The sequence below is a fragment of the Mytilus trossulus genome, unplaced genomic scaffold (genome assembly GCF_036588685.1).
Source record: "Mytilus trossulus isolate FHL-02 unplaced genomic scaffold, PNRI_Mtr1.1.1.hap1 h1tg000373l__unscaffolded, whole genome shotgun sequence".
NCBI classification, from domain to species: domain Eukaryota; kingdom Metazoa; phylum Mollusca; class Bivalvia; order Mytilida; family Mytilidae; genus Mytilus; species Mytilus trossulus.
In genome coordinates this window covers 453,136-477,482 of record NW_026963340.1, presented here as the reverse complement: position 1 = coordinate 477,482, position 24,347 = coordinate 453,136, and the positions used below count along the sequence as shown (strand labels likewise).

General features: G+C 33.1%; 1 long non-coding RNA gene across 1 annotated transcript; it reads left to right on the top strand.

Moving 5' to 3' along the window:
• Positions 1-5,894: 5,894 nt before the first annotated feature.
• LOC134701901 (uncharacterized) lies at positions 5,895-22,616 on the top strand. Its single transcript, XR_010104248.1, has 7 exons — positions 5,895-6,296; positions 7,508-7,605; positions 16,511-16,562; positions 18,799-19,246; positions 20,009-20,057; positions 21,080-21,128; positions 22,337-22,616. It is a non-coding gene; the product is annotated as an uncharacterized LOC134701901 (long non-coding RNA).
• Positions 22,617-24,347: the final 1,731 nt, after the last annotated feature.

Genomic DNA, 24,347 nt, shown 5'->3' with positions numbered 1-24,347 from the left:
GTCGGTGAAACGAAAGGAAGGCTAAACAAACGTATGTGCGGTCATAGATCAGACATTAACCTCAATGCTAACGACATTCTATACCAGCATTTCAATCAGCCCGATCATTCCATCGTTTCTATGACAGTTCGAATTATTGAAAAAATATACCATAGCTCGAACAATCCTAATCTTTCAACGACTCTCCGTAGACAAAAAGAAGACTACTGGATTAGACAATTGGGAACTGCAACACCGTATGGCTGCAATGACAAAATTGATGGTATAGGTATTCTATCTAGTCCTTCGTGTAACTCGGTGAATGTGATGAATATTTTCAACTCGACTCCTCGACGTAGACGTAGTCATGGCCATCGTCATTATACATCACCCTCTCTGCATGATGTCTCTATTAATGACTTGCTGTCATGCATACAAAAACCGTTAGGTATTCATCACATTCGCACGAAACTTTATTCATTACCCCTTTCAAAACTTCATTCTCTGTTCAATTTATGTTTTGAATCCACTGTAACAAACCCTCATTCAAACCAATACAAACTACAAGCTATAATTTCGGATATTGCTAGTCACAGACTTTTCAAGCCAGTTCGCATTGGAAAAGATGAAAAAGAGAAAAGATCTTTTCTAAATCTTTCCTTTGCCAACAAAGGTCTCGATGGCGTCAACCTAGGCAATATCCTTCATCATAAATTAGTTCAATCGAAAATACCTCCTTATTTCAAAGACCAGTCTGTACCAATAATTTCTTATACCTATACCAAACCTATTGCAACTAAAATTTTCAATTACAAACGCGTTTTGCAGGATCTCGATATTGACGACTTCAAGTCTAAACCTCCTGATTGCACTTGTGCTAGTTCCCAATTCACATATAATCCTGCTGGCCACGTTATTACCGGTGACCTTAACATTGTTAATAACACTTCTCTACGAAACGTGTTATCGAAAGGTCCGAAATATCGTGAGCCTAAATCCATCAATTGGAAACACAACTTTAAAATTTTGATGGATTCAGTCGAGGATTATGCCAGGCAATGGGCTAAGCGCGAGAAGGAAGACATAGACACTCTATCCGAATGGATTAAGACAGTGAGGTCGTTAATACAAATCAGAATTAAGAAACTGAATGGGTCCATCAATGCCCATGCTACGTCAATCTTCAAAGATCCAAATGTTGCTAAACACCTATCTGACCTCCATGATGAATATGTTGTTGTCCCCGCAGACAAAGCCCCAAATAACATCGTTTTTATCTGTAAAAGTCATTACATTAATTGCTTGATAAACGAATTAGGTATAGACAACTCACTTGGAAACCCAACATATACCCTCACGACACTTACCAAAGAGGAAATCCTGGATAATCATAGGTCTGTTCTTTGTTCCTTTGGTATTTCAACAAAAGATGAAGAACTGGATCTTCCATCACTGTATTGGATACCTAAACTACATAAGTGTCCTTACAAACAACGGTATATTGCTGGGTCTTCCAAGTGCTCTACGAAACCCCTTTCTAAATTATTAACATCCATTTTATCAGCAATCAAAGACGGGCTTCAAAGTTATTGTGAAACTGCCTATTCTAGAGGTGGCGTGAATCAGATGTGGATACTTAAAAATTCCAAAGATCTTTTAGAGTACATACAATCTAACTCTCTTTCATCTTGTAACAGTATTAAAACATTTGACTTTTCTACTCTTTACACAAGTATTCCACATTCCAAACTAAAAGAAAAATTAAAAGAGTTGGTATTGCTTTGCTTCATAAAAAGGAATGGCCAACGTAGATACAAGTATCTTGTCTTAGGGAGGGATAAATCATACTTTGTAAAGAACCATTCTGATTCAAACAAAAAATTCTCTGAAACCGATATTATCAAGATGCTTGATTTCTTGATTGACAACATATTTGTTACGTTCGGAGGACGTGTTTTTCAACAGACTGTCGGCATCCCAATGGGAACAAACTGTGCCCCTCTACTTGCTGACTTGTTTCTTTATTATTATGAGGCTGACTTCATGCAGAAACTTCTAAGGAAGAAAGATAAGAAGTTAGCAATATCCTTTAACTCTACTTTCCGCTATATAGATGACGTTCTTTCACTAAACAATTCAAAATTTGGTGACTATGTGGATCGCATCTATCCCATCGAATTGGAGATAAAGGATACTACAGATACAGTTAAGTCGGCTTCATATCTTGACTTACATCTAGAAATTGACAAAGAGGGTCGGTTGAAGACAAAACTTTACGACAAAAGAGATGATTTCAGCTTTCCAATTGTGAACTTTCCATTTCTAAGTAGCAACATTCCAGCAGCACCTGCATACGGGGTATATATCTCCCAATTGATACGATATTCCCGTGCTTGCATTTCCTATCATGATTTTCTTGATAGAGGGTTACTGCTCACAAGGAAGCTATTAAACCAAGAGTTCCAAATGGTGAAGTTGAAATCATCCCTTCGTAAATTTTACGGACGCCATCACGAGTTGGTTGACCGTTATGGAATAACCGTTTCACAAATGATATCGGATATGTGCCTTACGTCGTAACTACAATCCCCTTCCCTTTCATGAATTTGACCTACTAATTAGACTATTTACCGGATTTGTAATCACATAAGCAACACGACGGGTGTCGCATGTGGAGCAGGATCTGCTTACCCTTCCGGAGCACCGGAGATCACCCCTAGTTTTTGGTGGGGTTCCGTGTTGTTTATTCTTTAGTTTTCCATGTTGTGTCATGTGTACTATTGTTTTTCTGTTTGTCTTTTTCATTTTTAGCCATGGCGTTGTCAGTTTGTTTTAGATTTACGAGTTTGACTGTCCCTTTGGTGTCTTTCGTCCCTCTTTTATACAAGAACAACACCATTAGCCCATATAGAACTCTATCTTTCTACTTTTAAGGCTGAAAAACTTGTCAAGCAGCTTGTCACACAAGTCTTTTTATCATTGCTTGGCACAGTTGACCTTTATATGCAGTATGTTTTGAAAGGTAACCTGTTTCATACTGTTTCTATGGTCTGCCACATTTTACCAGTTTCACCTTTCTACCCCTGCTGTGCTTAAATCTTAGATGGTATATATGGCAGTGTGCTTAAAGAATTTAGTACTGTCATCGCATCCATAATAACATTAATTTTCGAAAAATCCCTGAACACCAAAAAAAAAACTAATTACTGGAAGCATGCCAGCGTCTGTCCATTATTCAAAAAAGGAGATTAAACATAATCTAATCAACTACAGGCCTATATCCTTAACATGCATCCTATGAAAAATCATGGAGCACATATAAGCAAGTAATATTATGACAAATCTAGAAAATAGCAACATTCTACACGATCTACAACATGGCATATCCAACTATCTCGGTCATCACGTGACTTTTACACTTAAGTTGTATATCATTAATGGCCGACAGATTATCCATGAAAGTGAACGGGTACATAAATAAAACGGTCATAACTATTTTGTTATAATGTATATTTTTCCTTCTAACCCCGCGTTTTACAGTTTATAAATTTTTACAATTAAATATGTTTTAAGTTTCAGTTCAGAAATATGATTTCGTGCTTCGAAATAAGTTTGAAAATTGAGGTGACATAGCCACACAGCCTCCGTTGACATCTTCGTAAAAACTTGACAAAATTGCAATGGGACCTTTTTGTAAAATCAATTTTCTCAACTAATTTATTGTTGCTTATATCCTTCCAACCCCTAAAAAGATCGACAACATATTTATTTAAAGTAAATCCCAAACCATATCAGTTCAGGTATTAAACTTTTTGCTTCGAAGTTTGTTTGAAAAGTTCATATTTTGGCAGTCCTCAGCAATATTTTCAAAATGGCGGCCACTGTTGAAGGTTCACAACGACACGACATGCCGGTATTCATTTAGTTATACATCGGAAAGTAATATTTCAAATATTTATCAAAGTCTGTCTTTTTGTACTTAAGAAATTTCTTTTTCACATGTTCCTCAATATATTTATAAGAAACAGTCTCTCACTAAAAATAAAGATGTACATGCACCGACCATGCAGTTTACATGAACATTGATAGCGTGGGGCGACATGGGAATATATATTTTTGTAGATTTTTACATTCCTCAAGATCTTGCGAAACCCAGTTGGTATCATTTATACAAGAACTTGCAAAAAATCGCATTGATAACATTCAAACAACAAAGCATTGAATTAGATAGAGGACTCTCAAGTCGCACGCAAAGGATATTACTGCATGGAAGGCACCAAATCTGAACGGTACTGGGTCCTATCCTATTCCTGGTGTAAATAAACGATCTGAATAGATATATTAATCATGCCACTATAAGAATTTTCGTAAATGACAGCATAATTACAAAACCATCAAAAATAAACATCACTCAGAAAATTACAAGAAGATCTTACAGCAGCAGCAAAGTGGGAAGAGGACTGGCTCGTGTCCTTCCATCCGGACAAGTCTTCAGTCCTCTAAGTAATTACAAGAAAACGTCTCTCCCATATGATTACATCTTACACGGGCACACTTTGCAACAAAAACATCTAATAAATATCTTGGCTTATAACCATACAAACACATAAGTAACATCACAGCAAATGCAACTAAACAACTAACTTATTTCAAAAGAAACCCATAAAGTCAGCTCACGGTCAATTAAAGAAAAGTCCTTTATTTCACTTGTGATACCAAAGATAGAGTATGGTAGCTTCATCCGGGACCCATATGCAAACATCACAAAAATTACAAATGACGAGCCGCCAGGTATACATGCAATCGATAACATAATACCAGCTCTGTTACAAATGTACAAGCATGCTTTACTATCTCATCTGGCCAACGCTTAACCTTACAAGTATATTTTTCACTTTATACACCACCAAGTAGCAATATACCCCCCCCCCCCCCCCACGAACTTGTTAATACCATCAGACAGTTGAACAAGACAATCTCACAGTCACTCATTCAGGCACATACAGTCAATAAAAGACTTATGTAAATGCTCATTCTATAAAAGAAAAATCATCCAATGGAATCTTTTGTCAGTTACTGCTGTTCAATGCACCACAGTTGAAACATTCAGAGAATAGCTTTCTTCATCAGTTCTCAACCATTTACTAAACCATACAATCGTAAACCTTGTAAATAGTTTATCTTATATGTACAGTGAAAATCAAAAACAAGTTACTATTTCTTTATTTCTGTATTTTTTTTATGTAAATATAATTTATAATTTGTAAATTTGAACTACGCATGTGCGGCACAATTTGATGTACATAAATAATTGATGTACAGTTTATTTGTGAAAGAATATTGAAATACAATAATCCAGAAGAAATCAACTTTCACATTTACTGCTTTGATTTTATATACTGAGTGGATTAACATTATATTTTTTTCTAATTCCTATTTCAAACATTATGGTTAGAAGTTCTTCTAAACATAACAATAGTTAATTATTGTAACAAAGAAATTAACATAAGTTACAATTTTCACTCGACAAAAAACTCTATTCTTAAAAAAACTTCATTTACTTTGAAAAAAAATAAAAGTCAGTTTTATGTCATTTTTTTTAAATTAAGATATATCATATATATTGCTGAACTTTATTTATTCAGTATACATCGACTTTGTTTAAGACTTGACTCATGAAAAAGATATTCTACACTTTTAAATATATTTAAAATTTGTTCTTTGGTTTGCAACGACCATACTTGAACCGCAAATATATTTTGTCTGAAATTTAATCTGTCGTCCATTGTCCTCGGTGATTTAATTGGTTTAAATGGACATCGACTTTCAAGGGATTTGAAATGAACAAACAATTAATAATTACAAATACAAACGTCCTTGTAACAACAGTTTTAAATTAAGTAGGTCAACGCGGTATTAACAAAGCAAGCATATGCCAATTATGACATGGACTGCCCAATTAAAAGTTCACTTTTTGTAACGGACAACTGACATCAAATAATCAATGTCTCTTTTAGTGTTCGCTCTCGAATTATATCTGCTTAAATAATTAATTAATATCAATGGAAAGGTATTAATTCCACCTGTACATACATGTACACGACTGAAAATTTAAATAGTTTTCATATTGTATTGCATCCATGAATGAACATCGAACGGATAACGCGTATGTGAGAAGAGAGCATAACCCCAGTGGATTATATTCATCAGAATTCTGAACGTTATAGTTTTTACCTGACTAGGTTATTTAACAGAGCAAGTGACTATACTTCTTATTATTGTTTGGTTTTGTCCAAGTTCGTCGACAAAAACTCAAGGTAAGTACTCAATTTCAATATCACGTGGAGAAGAGTAATTAAAAGGTAAACAAATGAATTATATATATATATATTGCATTAATAGTTTTTTCTTAGTTCATAACATTTTTTGTTTAAACATTAACTATATAATAAAGTTACTATTTCATGAATAATAATATTATTATATACATAGGCGGATTCAGAGGGACTGGGGTCGAAATGTGAGACAAATTTTGTTGATTATATAGGGAACCACTATTTTAAGCATGAGTGCCCCTTTTTAGGTCAGTCAACGCCCCGCCCCCTCTGATATTTTCTGAAAGTTTGTATTTATGGACAACTTATCTCTGCCATGCAATCGGATCATTAACCTATTTAATGTTGGTCTGTAGGCGATCTCCCACTAAAATATTTAATACCACTGTGACCTTGAATTTCTAGCTATGCTCTTAATTTCCCCAATGCCAGAGGCGGATTTAGGGGGCCCGGGCCCCCCTTTTTGGGACAAACATTTGTTGCTTATATAGGGAACCACTGAAGCGTGACTGGAGCGGGCCCCTCTTAGGCAGGTCAGTGGGCCCTCACTTACGAAAATTTCTGGATCCGCCACTGAGTGCTAAACATACAAGTATATTTATGGATCATTACATGAGATATAACACAGATATAAATAATTAAATTTATGGATTACGTACATCGGATATTACACAGATATAATGTTTATTGCCAAATAAAAATTAAGATGTATACATACACCTTTGCGCTGTTTAAAAATTAATGATTTCATAATAATATAATATACAGTCATTCATAAAGACTCATGCAATATACGATTAGAAAATTCACAATTTTATCAGATCGAATCTTTTTTTTTTATTTTGTAAGTTCAAAAACTAGAACTATAACCTGAACGCAAAGGATTTAAATATTAAAGATTTATTACACTTAAACAACCTTTCCGGTAGCTTGGGCAATATATATTGTGTAAATAAACAATGTTCTAACAATCACTTGTAAAATGTATACAACAGAAAGAATAAAATAACCTATAACTCATTTAAACCATTTGTAAAGTGAGCATCGATTTAAAAAAAAGATTTATGAGAGACTTAAGATATCAGATATCATATATCTGAACATTTCTAATAAAGTTACTTAAACACACTACGGTGTGTAATAAAGACTACCTGATAAATTAATTCATTTATCTAAAAACGTATTTATTACAGAATGAGTCTAATGGTACTAGCATACAAACGATGGTTGATTGTCCCTTACTTATTTATTGTATTCTGTGTTTGGATAATGTACATGAAGTTTGGAAAAGGTTAGTATAATATTCTCTTTTAACAATATCGCATGCAAAACACTTGCATATTATAATTATAACCAGGGGTGGATCCATTCATTTGAAGAGAGAAGGGGTCCTAACCCAGGACAAATAGGGGTTTCCAACTCCATGTCCCCATTCAAATGCATTGATCGACCCCAAAAAGGGAGTTCAACCCCCGGACCCACTCCACCTGGATCCACGACTGTACAACTGTTATATATGAGTACATTCTGGTTAATCATGATTTATTGTTAAGTGGCAGGAAAAAGAATTAAATATATATTAAATGACGAAATTAGCTGCAATATGCAAATGTAATATGAGTCCATTTGGTATCATTATACTTTCGTGACACACATACAGGAAGAAGAATTAAATAAGTATTGAATGATGAGGGTGTTTAACCCAGTCGAAAGCAACGTATATGCAACTGTTACTACGCTGTAAAAACGATGTTTAGATCCTAAACACATTTCTAAGGACATCTTGTATGTTCTTTTTTTGTACATGTGTAAGTCTAAACGTGTCTCGGTGCAATGTGTTAAGAATTGTGGTTGCTTAGAAATAAGTGTTTTATTTCTAAACACTTTCATTATTAAACACATTAAAAGTGTTAAATTCAAGTTATGTTTAGCTATTTGTGCTTACTGAGAAATGTGTTTAGAAATTAAACACAATCCTAATAAAATTGAGAAAGGAAATGGTGAATATATCAAAGCGACAACCACCCGACCATAGAGCAAACAACAACCGAAGGCAACCAATGTGTCTCAGTCAATGTAGCGAGAATTCCCGCACCCATAGTTGTCCTTCAGCTGGCCCCTAAAAGTATGCATGATAGTACAGTGATAATGGACGTCATACTAAACTCCGAATTATACACAAGAAACTAAAATTTAAAATTATACAAGACTAGCAAAGGCCAGAGGCTCCTGACTTGGGACAGGCGCAAAATTGCGTTAAACATGTTTATGAGATCTCAACCCTCCCCCTATACCTCTAGCCAATGTAGAAAAGTAAAAGAATAACAATACGCACATTAAAATTCAGTTCAAGAGAAGTCCGAGTCCGATGTCAAAAGATGTAACAAAAGAAAATAAATAAAATGACAAAAATACATAAATAACAACAGACTACTAGCAGTTAACTGACATGCCAGCTCCAGACCTCAATTAAACTGATTGAAAGATTATGCCTTGTCTTCATCATATGAATATCAGGTACAATCCCTCCCGTTAGGGGTTTAGTATCATACTATCATAAAATATATGAGAAGAACATAACCCGTGTCATGCCAACAACTGTAAACACGTTAAGATCTAAAAATGAAATACAAGTGTTTAAAATCTAAGCACGACGTTTACGGTGTATATCAGTACATTTAGGTTAATAATTGAGCGACATACATGAACGAGAGAGGCACATGTATTAGATTGATTAATTGATTGACGCCACTTTCAACACAATTGTGGTTTTTCGTTGCGATAATTTTTTATTGGTGGAGGAAGTCGGAGTGCCAGAGAGAACCTATCAATTAAAATATGAGTCGAGTACACCTGCCATGTTCGGGATTCAAACTCACAACCTGTGTTGACAAGCTAGTGATAAATATATTTATATTTACTCGACCTCATAAGCATCCACACAAGTATTAGATTTTGAATGGTGGAGAGAGAAAGGGGTATATTAGGTGGAATTGTAATTATGTAACGCATAATTATGGTATTGACATTAAGGGTCGATGCTTCGTTATTTATAGAATAGAATAGAATAGAATATTTTTATTTCCCAAATTACAGGCCCCATAAAGGGCATAAAATCAGATACAATTGATTTACATATTAATTAGTAACAACAGCAATAATAGAGGCATATCCATATATAATTGGAATATAAGCATTGGTCAGAATCAAGCTAAAAACCACATATATATTGTGAATAAAAGAATAATAAAATTACATTATACATGCATATGTATTTATTTTCAAATTATTTACTTGACTAAATGTCAGTGTTCATGCCTGATCTCCTTAATTCAAAACAGTCACAAATATAACAACCCAGTTTTTCCATAAAAGTAACATTTTCTTGGGTCAAGAGCCATAAAAATTTAGAAGATTTATTTAAGTTTATAGAATTATAACAATTGTTAGAAATGTCTTGAAAAAAATCGTCCCTTTGAACATCATAAAGAGGGCATTCTAATAAAAAATGAAGCTCATCTTCAACTTTACCAAGTGAGCAATTAGTACAAAGACGCTCAGATCTTTCTATATGCTTTTTTGAATATCTGGCTGTCTCAATTTTTAAAGAGTGAGCACTTATTCTTACTTTACAAATTGACTGCCTTTTTTTGAAGTCCTGCAATTCTAAATATTTTTCTTTTTTAAATTTTTTTTTATGGAAAAATAAGTACCAAGCTTCCCTTTTTCAGAGATAATTGTTTGATACTTCAGTTTATTCCAAAAAGTGACATAACTTTTACATAGTTTATTTTTAACATACTGACATAAAGAACCAATTGATTGGTCAAAATTTGGTAATTCAATTTCTCTCTGAATATAATCTATACTAGAATACCAGTATTTACATTAGAGCTATGTAACTGCTTACAACATATAAACGCATCATATAATAGTCCTTCTGTCAAATGTTCCAGTCTATGACAATATTTTTATAAAGACATTTAATTTAAAGGTTATAATACTTTCGATTTCAAGCTATCCAGAATATGATTTACCGAAACGATTTAAAAAGCCTGAAAAAAAAATAGATTCGTGCCTGGCAAGTAAAACCCGTATGGTGTTTATTTTATATTTTTATATTATGGTATTAATGAAGTCCTCGCTTTATTTTCTTTTCTTATCTTTGCATGAGGGTTTTTCCCGGGCTAGTTATACTTCGCTACGTTGGAAGGAAACATTCTGGCCCACTTGGTTGTATAACCATCATGTCTTAAATCTTTTAAAAGAATGTACAGTATTTAATAAATATAAAATGCAAAACCAAGTGCTTGTCATTTATACATGTATTATGCTCTAATCAAATATTTGGTATGATCAAACAAACTCATGTCAGTGTATTTATTCAAACCAGTTTTCAACCTTCATTTTTTAAATGTTTCAGACAATTTTTCGATTTATAGTTTTTCCATAACTTACGTGATTCTAGTTAAATATATAAATGCCGGCAATTGTCAAAAAAATAAAAAATTATTATAGCATTTATTAGTTTACCAAAATATTTAATAGCCTCTCTGAAAACTAAGCATTTTATAACAACTCCGTTCAATTTTTCATGATACATAATTCTAACGCTATTTACTTTAAATGGAGATATTAGTACGAACAACTTGTAAACTTACAATAAATATATCAATCATTTTTTTTAAATACACCTGCAAGTTATGAATGTGATAGACTTTGAGGCCATTTTTTGGGGGGAATTTATATCCATCTTCTTTTTTAGCAAGAAAGAAATTAGTGTCTGGATATTTTTTTCTTTCATTTTGTAGTTAATGATCATGTGATGAGTTATTTCAATCGTCCTTGTAAAAAGGGTTCAAATTTCTTGATTTTCATATTAAGTCTTTTATATATTTCTTAGAACCAGACCATTTAAACCCAGCCTATATAATTATATCAGATGCAAAAAAAAGAGAGAAACACATCTTGAGTCACTTTTCCTTATACTATCAATCGTCTTAGACTGCATTTAAAATGAACGATATTAAAATTCGAAAAATAATTCGTTAATTCCATTTCTTGTTGGTCAATTTTAGTGTGCAAGAGTATAAAGTAAAATACAGTTTATAAATTTGAGAAAGGAAATGGGGAATGTTTCAAAGCGACAACAACCCGACCATAGAAAAAACAACAGCAGAAGGCCCCCTCAGAATTATATATAGTACATAAATCTTTATGTATGACCGCAGTGGCGGATTCGGGAGAGGGTTTCGGGGGTTGAACCCCCCGTTTTGACGATCAATGCATTTGAATGGGGACATATAGTTGGAACCCCCCTTATCCTTGGTTTGGAATCCTTTTTGAAAATAGCTGGATCCGCCCCTGGGCCCCATCACACCCTCATGCAGACACTTGAGAAAGGCGTGCGTATCGTCAGAGACATATAATATTTCGTTTGGCGGTCTCATGTCGCTAATATCATTTGAAATTCGTGTCCCTAGTATCATTGGGAAAAAACTTGTCATTCTTTCTGTTTTCTTTTACAATAGCTTGATCGGTCATTGATACGTGTACGTTACATTCGTGATATTTAAAATACACAATATTTCTATTAATAATTAAGATGTTTACACTGACATCCACCCGCTACCTAATAACTACATTATAGGACATTTAAATGTTACATTATTCACTGGTATTAAAGAGATAATAGTAACTGCAATTACGATTATCCCAATATGGCGACGGTAGATGTAGGTAAAATCTTTACACTCATTTTTCTTAAATGTAGCATGCTTTTGTCAATAGTTACTCAGCTGCAAGGTTTATCTATACCATTACATCATATGTGAATCGTAAAGGTGCACTGGATTTGTCTAAGCGCTTTGAAAATTGTCGTCGAAAAATTCGGGATGATAATCGTAACTCGGAAAAAAAGATAATCGTAATTATGGTATTTAAAAATGGAAAGATAATCGTAACTGGAAAGTGTTTTATTGATATTGACACTGTAAACATATATCTGATAGCATATAATGAAGTTATGTCGATGAATTATTTACGAAACGTTCCAACATCTTATGACATTTCTTTTTATGCATATATCATTAACAGTTCTTAGGAAAACAGCTACATATGTGTATTAATTTATGTTTTTTGATTGAGTTAAGTCTGCCAATTGATATTTTAACGTGTGTTTTTCTATGTTGTGATGTTATGCTATTGTTTTTTACACTAGTAATTTTGGGGCCCTTTATAGCTTGTTGTTCGATGTGTTGAAGGCCGTACATTGACCTATACTGGTTTACCTTTTTATAAATTGTTATTTGGATGGAGAGTTGCATGTCTCATTGGCACTCACACCACCTATTCCTATATCTACACACTAGTATATCATAAAATTTAGTTTTTTAATTAATAATGCCGTTAGTTTTCTCGTCTAAAGTGTTTTACATTGTCATTTCGGAGCCTTTTATAACTTGCTATGCGGGTTGGGCTTTATTCATTAATGAAGGCCGTACGGTGACCTATTTTTGTTAATATCTGAGTCATGTTGGTCTCTTGTGGCAAATTGTCTCGTTGTTAATCATACCATATTTTTTTGGCATTTTAGCTACTTCATGACTGTCACTGAAATTTCGATATCTCAGAAAATAACTATAAACAACACAAATTTTGAATTATAACAATATGACATCCTTTAAACATTTAATGCTATATAAAAATAGAGAAAGGTTGGGATTTTTTTGTGTATATCCGATAATGCAGTTATAAAGTTATTGACAGAAACTTTTGTTCATTTCGCGCAGAATTTTAATATAAACGTGATATTGGAGGCAAAACATATATATGACATATGAAAATGTGTTACACGCGCACACAACATTATAACTTTGAAAAAAAATCAAAATATCTACTTACCACGATAGCTGACTCGACAGCTGCTTCATTTTCCGTATCTTTAACAGGTACATGTATATATCAAAAGGTTCACCAGCTAATAGAAATTTATTATAGGATATGCATGTCACTTGATGATCGCTGAATAACATCTCTTATATTATGTGATACCTCGAAAGCTTTTGATAGGGTATGGCATAGTGGCCTCTTAATAAAACTAAAAGCGTATGGTATTGATGGAAATCTGTATAAATGGTTTGAAAGTTATATTTCAAATAGAAAACAAAGCGTTTTTGTTTCAAATGCCTATTCGCCTTTTGATAATACTAATGCAGGAGTTCCGCAAGGCTCTGTATTAGGTCCCTTACTATTTCTTATTTATGTAAATGACATAGCTGATAATTTGACAAGTCTAACTCGATTGTTTGCTGATGACACTTCTCTTTCTTATTCCAGCAATAACCCTTACACTAAAGAGGATGTCTTAAACAGCGATTTAGAACAAATTTCAGTATGGTCTAAAGATTGGCTTATTAACTTTAACCCTAATAAGACAAAGGCTATGATATTCTCCTGCCATACTTCCCCAGATGATATTGAAATAGAATTTCAAAACCAATTAGTAGAATTTGTCTCCTGTCATAAACACTTAGGGATTACTTTTGATTCCAATGGTAAATTCCATACACATATAGAAAATATTTTAAAGTGTGCAAGCACGAGATTAAAAATAGAAATATGTATTGAATAGAAATTATCTTGCTCGTATCTATAATACTAAAATTACGAGGTCCAATTTGTCAGCCGTCATCACGTAAAAACGACGAATCAAAGAATTCAACTTTATATATAACTAATGTAGTACAAAGGTGTAGATTAAAAATTACACCACTCCAGGCCCTTTTGTTTTCCACGTTATTAATATTGCCAATAATTAAGAAGTTCCGGGTCGAGTCCGATATCGATACCATGCAAAAGTATATTCACCTGTTACCTATTACCTTATCTGTACGTTCTGCATCTGACAGGCGCACCAACAAACGGTGTATTCAGGATTAATATGCTATATACACGGGTCATAATCATAGGGTTGACGCTACTAAATTGTCAAATTGTTACCTATTGTAGTATTTTAATCAGTAAGATAACAATACGAATACTAAAAATCTGGACTAAAAATAGGGCGTATAGGTACAGTTTTCAATTTGTTAGCGGGCATGACGTTAAACAGCGAATCAAAGAATTCAACTTTATTTATAACTAATATAGGACAATGCTGTTGATTATAACATACTCCATTCCAGGACCTTTTGTTTTCCAAATAATTTTTATTACCAATAATTGGTAAGTTCCAGTTCGACGGGTTCAAACAGAAAGATTTGAAAGCAGAGAAAACTGTTTATCGACAATTCTTAATTTTCCCTTTGATCTTACTGCCTAATATTTTCGAGTATCAACGTACTGGCTGTATCACTGAAAATGAATACATTGTGTGACGTCATTATTACTGATAAACAGAATACTAGGTGGTTTCGTTTTTGATACTGACTATCATCTGGAATGTCTAAACTCGCCCTAACGGACCCGCGATATCACGGGTGTGTTCTAGTATATTTAACTTTTATAAGACCCGTTGTGGAATATGCATGTGAGTTATGGGATGGTTGTACTCAACAAGAAGCCGACAATTTAGAACATGTTCAGTTAGAAGCAGGGAGGTTAGTAACTGGGTTGCCCGTGTTTGCTAGTCGGGAAGCTATATATTTTGAAACTGGCTGGCAATTGCTTGTGGACAGAAGAAAATCCAGAAAGCTCAATATGTTCTATTCTTTACATAATGGGACTGCCCCTGATTATCTCTGTGATTTAATGCCCCCGCTTGTTGGTCAAGTATCTAACTACGATTTGCGAAACAGTAATAATTATGTAGTACCCGGTTATAGACTAGACATAACTAGAAAATCCTTTTTCCCAACTACTACTATTGAATGGAATAGCCTTCCCCCCCCCGACATACGTACGTCCAAAACGTAAATATTTTTAAACGAAAGATGAAGTCCAAATTGATACAGCCACCTTCCTATTTTAGTTGTGGGATATCATTCATACACGTTTGAGAAATATGTGCAGTTCTTTAAATTCAGATTTTCATCGTGTTAATATTAAACCCAGTCCCGCATGCAGCTGTGGCCACCCTGTTGAGGATAGTATACACTATTTTTTAGAGTGCGCTCTTCACAACGAAGCCAGAGAAATACTGTTTTCAAAATAAGAAAGTTATGCTATATCCATTGAGCTTCTATTAGCTGGTGACGGTAACCTTTCTTTTCAGCAAAACAAAGACATTTTTGAGTCCGTACAATCTTATATCACAATAATAACACAAAGATTTAAAACAATCAATTAACATTCTAAATTTCTACTTTACAACCTTTCACTTCAGTCTAGTTGTTTCATTATTATTCCTTATTATATTGATTTTCTTTTCTTTTTATTTCTAATTTTTGTTTGAAGTATGTATTGGTTGTGGTTTCTTTTCGCCATTATCTAATGTACTTTGTGTTTATATTTATATTGGGAGAGGACGTCTCTAATGTTGTTATAACTTGTGTCCAATCCCTTTTGCTACTTTTGCAAATAAAATATGTTTAAACTAAAAGGTTATGCATATTATTGTCAGTTATAAATAGATATACAAGTTGAAATGATAGGACTTTTTTTTTTACTGAAAACTCACTTTTGTCCCATGACTGTATATATATATATATAGGTAAATGTCCTAGATATTAACCTGTTAGTTTCTTCATTTATTTTTATATGCGTTTATGTCATCGTTAAACTTGACATTTGCATTTTTAACACACAAAATACCATTGAAATGCTGAAAGACACATTTATTATGTTTCAGTTACTATTATCCGATAAAGAAAATTACGATTATCAAAGAAGAAAAATACCATAGAGTTACGATTATCATACCGAATTTTTCAACGGCAATTTTCAAAGCGCACAGACGATTCCAGTACACCGTTACGATTCAAATATGATGTAATGGTATAGATAAACCTTGCAGCTGAGTAACTATTGACAAAAGCATGCTACATTTAAGAAAAATGAGTGTAAAGATTTTACCTATATCTACCGTCGCCATACTGGGATAATCGTAATTGCAGTTACTATTATCTCTTTAATACCAGTGATTATTTAACGTCCTAGTATTTGGCCGGATAATACACAATATTTATATTTCTGAGCTTGAAAGTCTAAACAATAATTAGTATAATTGTAAAATGCCGACCAATTTATCATTCTAGATCATTCGGATGTTGTTATACCTGGTAATAAAACAGGACCACATTGAAAAAGGTAAGTGACAAAATTTATTATTTTTAATTATATTTAATCATCAAAAGTAAGATTGAAATATAATGTATAAAGGTAAATTTCAAAACATTTTATAAAGTTATATATAGAATCATACGATAATAATAATCATCGAAACATGAAGAAGAAAACACATATACACTCGTATCTATTGTATATGATAAGCTAATCAAAAGCTAACGCAGCTGAGATCATGCCATGGTGGTTCGTGTTACAGCCTATTTCAATGAGTGTGTAGCTAAAGATAATATATTTGGTTAGCTTAGCCTAGTCCTACAGGCATATACATTGGTTATCTATCGGACAAGCCTACTCTTCAGTAGTGGAGGGTAGTTTACCTAACCTAACAATAACTTCATGGTCCAGCTAACAAGCAGGCTAACCAAAAATATTACATCTGCCTACACACTCAAAGAAATTGGCTGTAACTAATCTATAGTTTTCTTCGTAGTCGAATCGTGGTTGTGTCTTTGCTCTCACTCCTTAAAACACAGCGTTTGCATTTAGTTTGTTTAATGTTCTTATATTACTTCACCATTTGACGAGTTTAATCTGTTCTAACCCTAATTTTAAAACAAAATGACAATGATCAGAATGTTTACTGTTTGCTTCTTTTCGATAATTCGAACCTTTCCTAAGTGTTATGTGACTGTGCACTTGTATAAATTAAGTAAACTAACACGTGCACTGAGTTTATTTGCAATACAATCTTTGAACATTTAATATTTATGATAAATCTGTTAAAATAGCCTACAGCATAAACCACAGCGTTTGTGTTTATTTTGTTTAATGTTCTTTATAGTACTTCACCAACTGACAAATTGAATCTGATCTTACTTTATTATTTAAACACAAGGACATTTCAATATTTATATAACTCTGTTTAAATAGTCTACAGCATTACCCAAACATGGTGTTGTTGATATAGTTTATAAATTTTACCTTGGTTGCTTTTTTAAAAGTTAGTGCTTTTTTATATATATTAAAACAATGTTATTACTTTTTTTACAACGACAATTGTCTAGACTACTAGGTTAAAATGCAATCTAATTAAAATATTGATCTCTGATTACGTTATACTGCATATGAGCATGCAGTATAACGTAATCAGAGATCAATATTTTTTAAATTAGATTGGTTAAAATGTAAACTGACAATTTACCGAGATGTGCATTTGTAATACGTTTAAAAGAACGGCGTATATTTTAAAACAATGTACGCAAAAAGAAAGGCAAGATGACGATTTTTAAAAATAAAAGGTCAGAATAAAGTAATGAAAAAGGCTGTATGAATAGATTTAAAAATAAAAAGGCAGAACAGATTACAACCACCACAAATTGACGTGTTTTTAATATTTTTTTTCATTTCATCGCCACCATCCTATTACCCATACAATTGAAATGGTAGCCCCTTAAAGCTTATAAACACGCCAACAAATCAATTATAAACGGATTTCAAGTTTTGTTTTCCTTTTTTTATCCTAAATTTCAATATGAGAGCCTTACTTGAGGTATTATATGCATCGACATTCAAAGATAATACCAATAGCGACGATATGGAAACTAATGAATTCTAATACATTTGTTAAAATCTTTTAAAATAAAAAAGAAGATGTGGTATGATTGCAAATGAGACAACTGTCCACAAGAGAACAAAATGATACAGAAATTAACAACTTAAGGTCAACGTACGACCTTCAAAAATGGGCAAACCCCATGTCTTTTCCCCAATATATTGAAATGACTAGTGCTATTACGGGAATGTTAAACATTTTTGTTAACCAAAGTTGTTTTCGCATGATCGGTCATATATTTAGTCCATTATTCTGCTTAAAAAGAAAGGACCAGGCCTCACGGTCATAAAACTTTCGAACATGATTTTTGTACTCAGACTCAAAAATCAGCCAATCAAAATGGTTGATTTCATGTTTCGAGCGTGATTTTTATGCTCCGAGCACTGAGCAAAGGTTTATAGGTCTTGTCTTAGTCTTTTTGTTCGCTAATACAAACGAATCGCAGTGTTAGTCCTTTAAACATATATCACATAACCGGTTTGATATTAGATCAAATACGATTTCTTTTTCATGAATTTGTGATGATGGTTTGATTTGAAAGTGTCCATTACCATTATCCACATTATTTTCTGTTTCGTTGAACATATTTAACAATATTTTGCAATCAATAAAGACATGTGTCTATAACGGTAAATATACTTTCAGGCAAACGGTAGGAGAAAACTAAATGAACGGAAAACTCAGCTACGTTCTCGCTGTGGATACCAAGAAAGGGAACCAAAGGATCATATAGAGGGATCTTTCTTAGGATGAAGCAATTGTTTTGCCAAAATAACAACTTGCTATAATAGTTAACAAAATGCATGGTTAACTAATTTTGTATACAAAAAAAAAATACTTTTGCACCATAGCTGTCCGAAACCCTGTCGTAATCATCTAATGCGTACTTATGATTGAGAGCGAGAGAAAAAAATTCGAACGAATAGATTTGATCCTGCATGTACGACAGTGAGAGTAAATGTTCACTTTATTTACTGGTCGAACATCATCTTTGTACATGAGTGAGATTTTAAGCCGACGTTGGATGATATTGCCATTTCTGTTCCTGACATTGTTTGTGTGGCTGGCGTACATGTATTTCGGACAGGAAAGGGTAAGTGGTTATGTCTACCGCTGTAACCGGAAGTCCTTGGGGTTTTTAAGAATATGATTGTAACTACTTCCTAGCCATCAATCACACTTTTAAATTATTCTTACGTCACTTATTTTTCATTCGGTTTTTTTTTTTTTTTTGGGGGGGGGGGGGGGTAATTGAAAGTTGAAAGGTTTTTTTTATAGACTGATTGCAAAGCATGTATATATATATTCGTGTTTACACTATTTTACTTTGTACGAGGGGGAGATATTCCGTAAATGAACAAATCTAAATGTAAAACTAACATGATTTCGAATAAGGCTCGAGGACTTATTTATGCTTAAAAAATGAAAAATGGAAACGCGGAATGTGTCTAAGAGACAACAACCTGCCCAAAGAGCAGAAAAAAGCCCAAGTCAACCATTGAATTTTCTCTATAGCGAGAAAATCCCACAGGCGAAAGCAGACTAATCATTGTATTAGAGGTGATGCACATTTACTAGATATAAACTTAAACCTCAAAGACAACATCAGGTTCTAGCTTAGCTGTTGAGTTATTGTAACCGCTATTTTTTAAATTATCAAAAGGCGTATTTCATGTACAATGAGCATTCTGTAATCTATGGTTTAACTTTCGGAACCTAGCAATTAAACAACTAATTAAAACTAATTGCATGTTTTTTTTTTTTTTTTTTTTTTTATGAAGATTATAAAAAAATTCAAATACATGACATATTTGAAATGGACCTTATGTAAACATGAGTTATTCTCTTTTTTCAGGGGCAAAACGAATTGTCAGCTAACGAGAATCCTTTCAAGCCTTTAATTGGTAAGATATAAATAGCATTGAGGTAACAACAGTTAGGAAAAAATATTAAAAAAATTTCCTCATAAATTTTACCATCCCGTTTTCATTGCTTTCTTGCAATATTAAGCTTAATGTTTGTGTCATATATGTGCATAATAATAATTATGTATGTTATCAAAATCTTCCATATCCAGTATATAAAATGGTAAAATATGATTTCTTTTAGGTGTATCCATGGCAACAACATGCATTTATTTGTAATAAAATATTACAAAATGAGGGGAAAAGATGTCACATATTTCCTTAAAATTTGGCCAAAAGTAGCATTCAATTGTTCGAAGTCATACCTTTTCTGAAACTTTTTAGATATATCTTTCAATAAATCAAATGAAAATCATATGTCTTTCATCTCATTGCGTCAAAAACTTCGTGTAGAAAAAAAAATGTTTTTAAAACATTACATTAGTTTCTGTACCGATGGCCGGTCTAGCCCATAAAACATGTATAAAATAAATTAATGTTCTTATAAACCATCTTTGAAGGCTACATTAGTGGTAAATAAGTACTCGGCTTAAATTGAAGTTCATTTATATTTGAAAAATCCACCGGGGACAAAATGCGAAACTAAACTCCTGACTGTGTATTGCTACCTGAGTATCTGTGACCAAATGAGCAGCCTATTACTTTATCCACGACTTAGTATATTTCTAGGATTTTGATTGGTTAACGCACGTCGTTACAAAACCCATAGCACCTGAGTGTCACTAACCCATATTCCCACAAGTTGCTACCCATTACATCGGGGAAATTCATAGAAAATGATATAGAAGATACTTTCAAGAATGTACTCGAAATTACAAAAAAAGAGTTAACTTTAGCAGCAATTCCAAGACAACAATATCTAAATTGGCTTAAAATAAATAGTTCCACGATAAATCCATGTACATGTATGTTATTGTAGATACATGTATACATGTGGGAAATTATAGAAATATTATGGAAAACTGTCTTTTTTATACTAACTTGTAGATTTTTTCTTGTAGATTTTTTTAAGAAGCTTTATAAAGGTTTAGCTTAATGGCATTTCAAAATGTAAGTAGATCTTACCAATTTTTAAAAATTTATCAATGAAATAACACTTTATAAATGTGAAGAGTCCAATGCACCTCATTTATGAAGTGATCTTAATCACGATCACACAACCCCAAATATTTAAAAGCTATAGATCAATAAATATCTTTAAAATACTTCAGCTGTATGACAAAAAGTAAAAAATGTAAAAGATAGCCACTAGAATTCCCATTGGCAATAACGGATGCTGACCTTGTCCGTCAAATTGCCACCAAAGCGTTTGAATCGTTCTTCAATTTTCAACATGTGTGCTGTTTTGAATTGTTTTTATGGAAACGACAGCCATTTTGGAAATTCCAAAGTCAAATGACAGTCAATCTATGGCAGTCATTATTTCTGTAAAGTTTTTTTTTTTTTTTTTTTTTATCAGTTTCAAAGTCTTTTAAATTAACAACTATAGGTCACCGTACAGCCTTCAACAATGAGAAAAGCTCCTGAAATGACAATGTTAATCAATTCAAACGAGAAATATAACGGCCAAATTTATATACAAAAAATTAACGGAAAACAAATATGTAACACATAAACAAACAACAACCACTGAATTACAGGCTCATTCATACAAAATGTGGCTAATTTAAACATGTTAGCTGGATCCAAACCCTCCCTTAACTTAGGGCAGTTGTGTGACAGTACAAAAAAAATGAAAAAAACTATAAAAAAATCAGTTGAAAAAGGCTTAACTCATCAGATGGATACAAATACACATACTACAGAGTGGACGTGGCCAGGTACTTGTATATCCCGACACAAAAAGACACTAAGTACAGACCTGAGAGTACTCACAGTTACTGGCAGCTTGTTCAAAGTAACAAATAATAAAACAAATCATGCTATCAGACTAAAGTATCAATCAATACAAATTCAACATCCAATGGATTTAGTGTAAAGACGTCATAAACAGAAAAACATGATACATTGTGTAATGCCAAAATTTATACAGGTATCGACAGATTGTACATCCTTGAATATGTATATTTATATAACAATATTATTTAGTTTGCTTTCAATCTAATACCAATAAAAACAATATTCAGTGATCTAGTTAGTACACGGTGTTAAATTGGTAACCTTTTAGAATAAGTTTATTAAAGCATATTTAAGAATAAATATAATTCAGGCTAATATAATAGGACATCACTCCTTACAATTGTTATTATTGATTTCAGGATCATCGCCTTGACAATTTTAAAAATTGAAACAGATGCTCGGACAACATAGCTTACATATGAGGTTCTCATTGAGACAAACTATGCAGGAATTTAGAAGGGATTTGTACTTGGCAATTCAGTGGACTTATGTTTACCAAAAGCGGAAGTCGTCGCTTTCACCGAGAAGAAGATGGAAACAATTATATATATATTTATTTTTATACAACCATGAGTATACCGTGTTTGCCCCTCCACACTGAGGAGAGTTCAAGTGCTACCATTGGTCAACAATAATGTATGACTTACTTTAAATCAATCGACAGATGGCGCAGCATTGTTCTCAAAAATGTTGGCTTAACCTGCCAAGGGTGGGGTTAAGGGCAGTGGATCGTTACCAATTTCTAGCGGAAATGACAAACGTGACAATTGCAATTATTGATAATAATTTAATGCATTTTTTTTCTGTATATTTTGATTACTTATGAAATTAAGTATTTATACAAATAAAACAATACCTTTTAATAAAAGTCAGTGACGTCAAATAATGTACCCCTGGTGTTGTATTATTTTTCAAGAAGTAAGCAGATTTGTAATCCCAAAAAAACAAAGCATAATTATTAGTACTAATAGTTTATTCATTGGCATTTGCTCAATGATGAATATAGAAAAATATTGTCTGTAGTAACCATGCAAATGTAACGGTTCCAAACCACTAATACAATATACAAAACTTGGCCTACCTTCCTGTAGAATGTATCTCTTAGTATTTCAAATAATGAGAATTATAAATCTAACGTACATGTATCATAGGCTGCAACGGCTGCATCTGTTTTTCGGTCCCTGAAGCAATACTTGCTTGTGATTCAAAATCTGCATCGTAACCCACTACAATTATTAAACGATGGAACATAGAGCACTGCATAGCAAATGATTCACGTAAATCATAGTGTTTAATCACAAACTCCGATGTCTCTCTTTCTTGTATCAATATAGAAATAATGAGATGTGGTATGATTGTCAATGAGAAAACTATCCACCATGCTGATTTAAAATAAAGTGGATATAAGTAATCACCGTATGCCCTAAATAGTTAGAGATAGAGAGACCATAACCTATAGTCGATATGTTCATATTTGTACCACACTTTTCTTAGTGGAATAGTTATTGGTCATACATGTAGTCGGAAAATGTGTGACTACCTAAAAAGAATCACGAAGTGCATGAGTGAGTTCTCATGTAAAAGAAGTGGTTTGATTGCGAATTAGACAAGTTCAACTCTTCGCATGACCAAATAACTAAAACAAAAAAAGTTACCGTACGGCCTTCAACAATGAGCAAAGCATATACTGCATAGTCCGTTACAAAAGGTCCCGAAATAACAAATTACTTGACAAAGACTATATGCATGTAGTTAAGTAGAAGGGGGAAATTGAATGATTAAAAGCTAAATGCCAATCTGTTAATTTAAAACTGTTCACAGAGAGCATTGAATATATAGAGGTAAGAATTCCAATGAGACACCTCTCAATCCAAGTCGCTATTTATAAAAGTAAACCGTTATAGGTCAAAGTACAGTCTTAACACGTCGCCTTGGCTCACACAGAACAGCATGCTGTAAATTTTCCTAAAAATTATAAGTGTAAAACCATTCAAACGGGAAAACCAACGGTCTAATCTACTATAGAAAAAAGGTGAATAGTGAAACACTTATGAACCACATCAACAAACGACAACTACTAAACATCAGATTCCGGACATTGTTGCTTAAGAAATGGTGTCAAACCCAGGTCTTCAACAATGAGCAAAGCCCAAACCGCATAGTCAGCTATAAAAGGCCCCGAATGTAAAACAATTCAAACGAGAAAACTAACGGCCTTATTTATGTAAAAAAAATAACGAAAAACAAATATGTAACATGTTAACAAACGACAACCACTAAAATTCAGGCTCCTGACTTGGGACAGGCACATACATCAATAATGTGGCGGGGTTAAACATGTTAGCGGGACCCCCCCCCCCCTCTAACCTG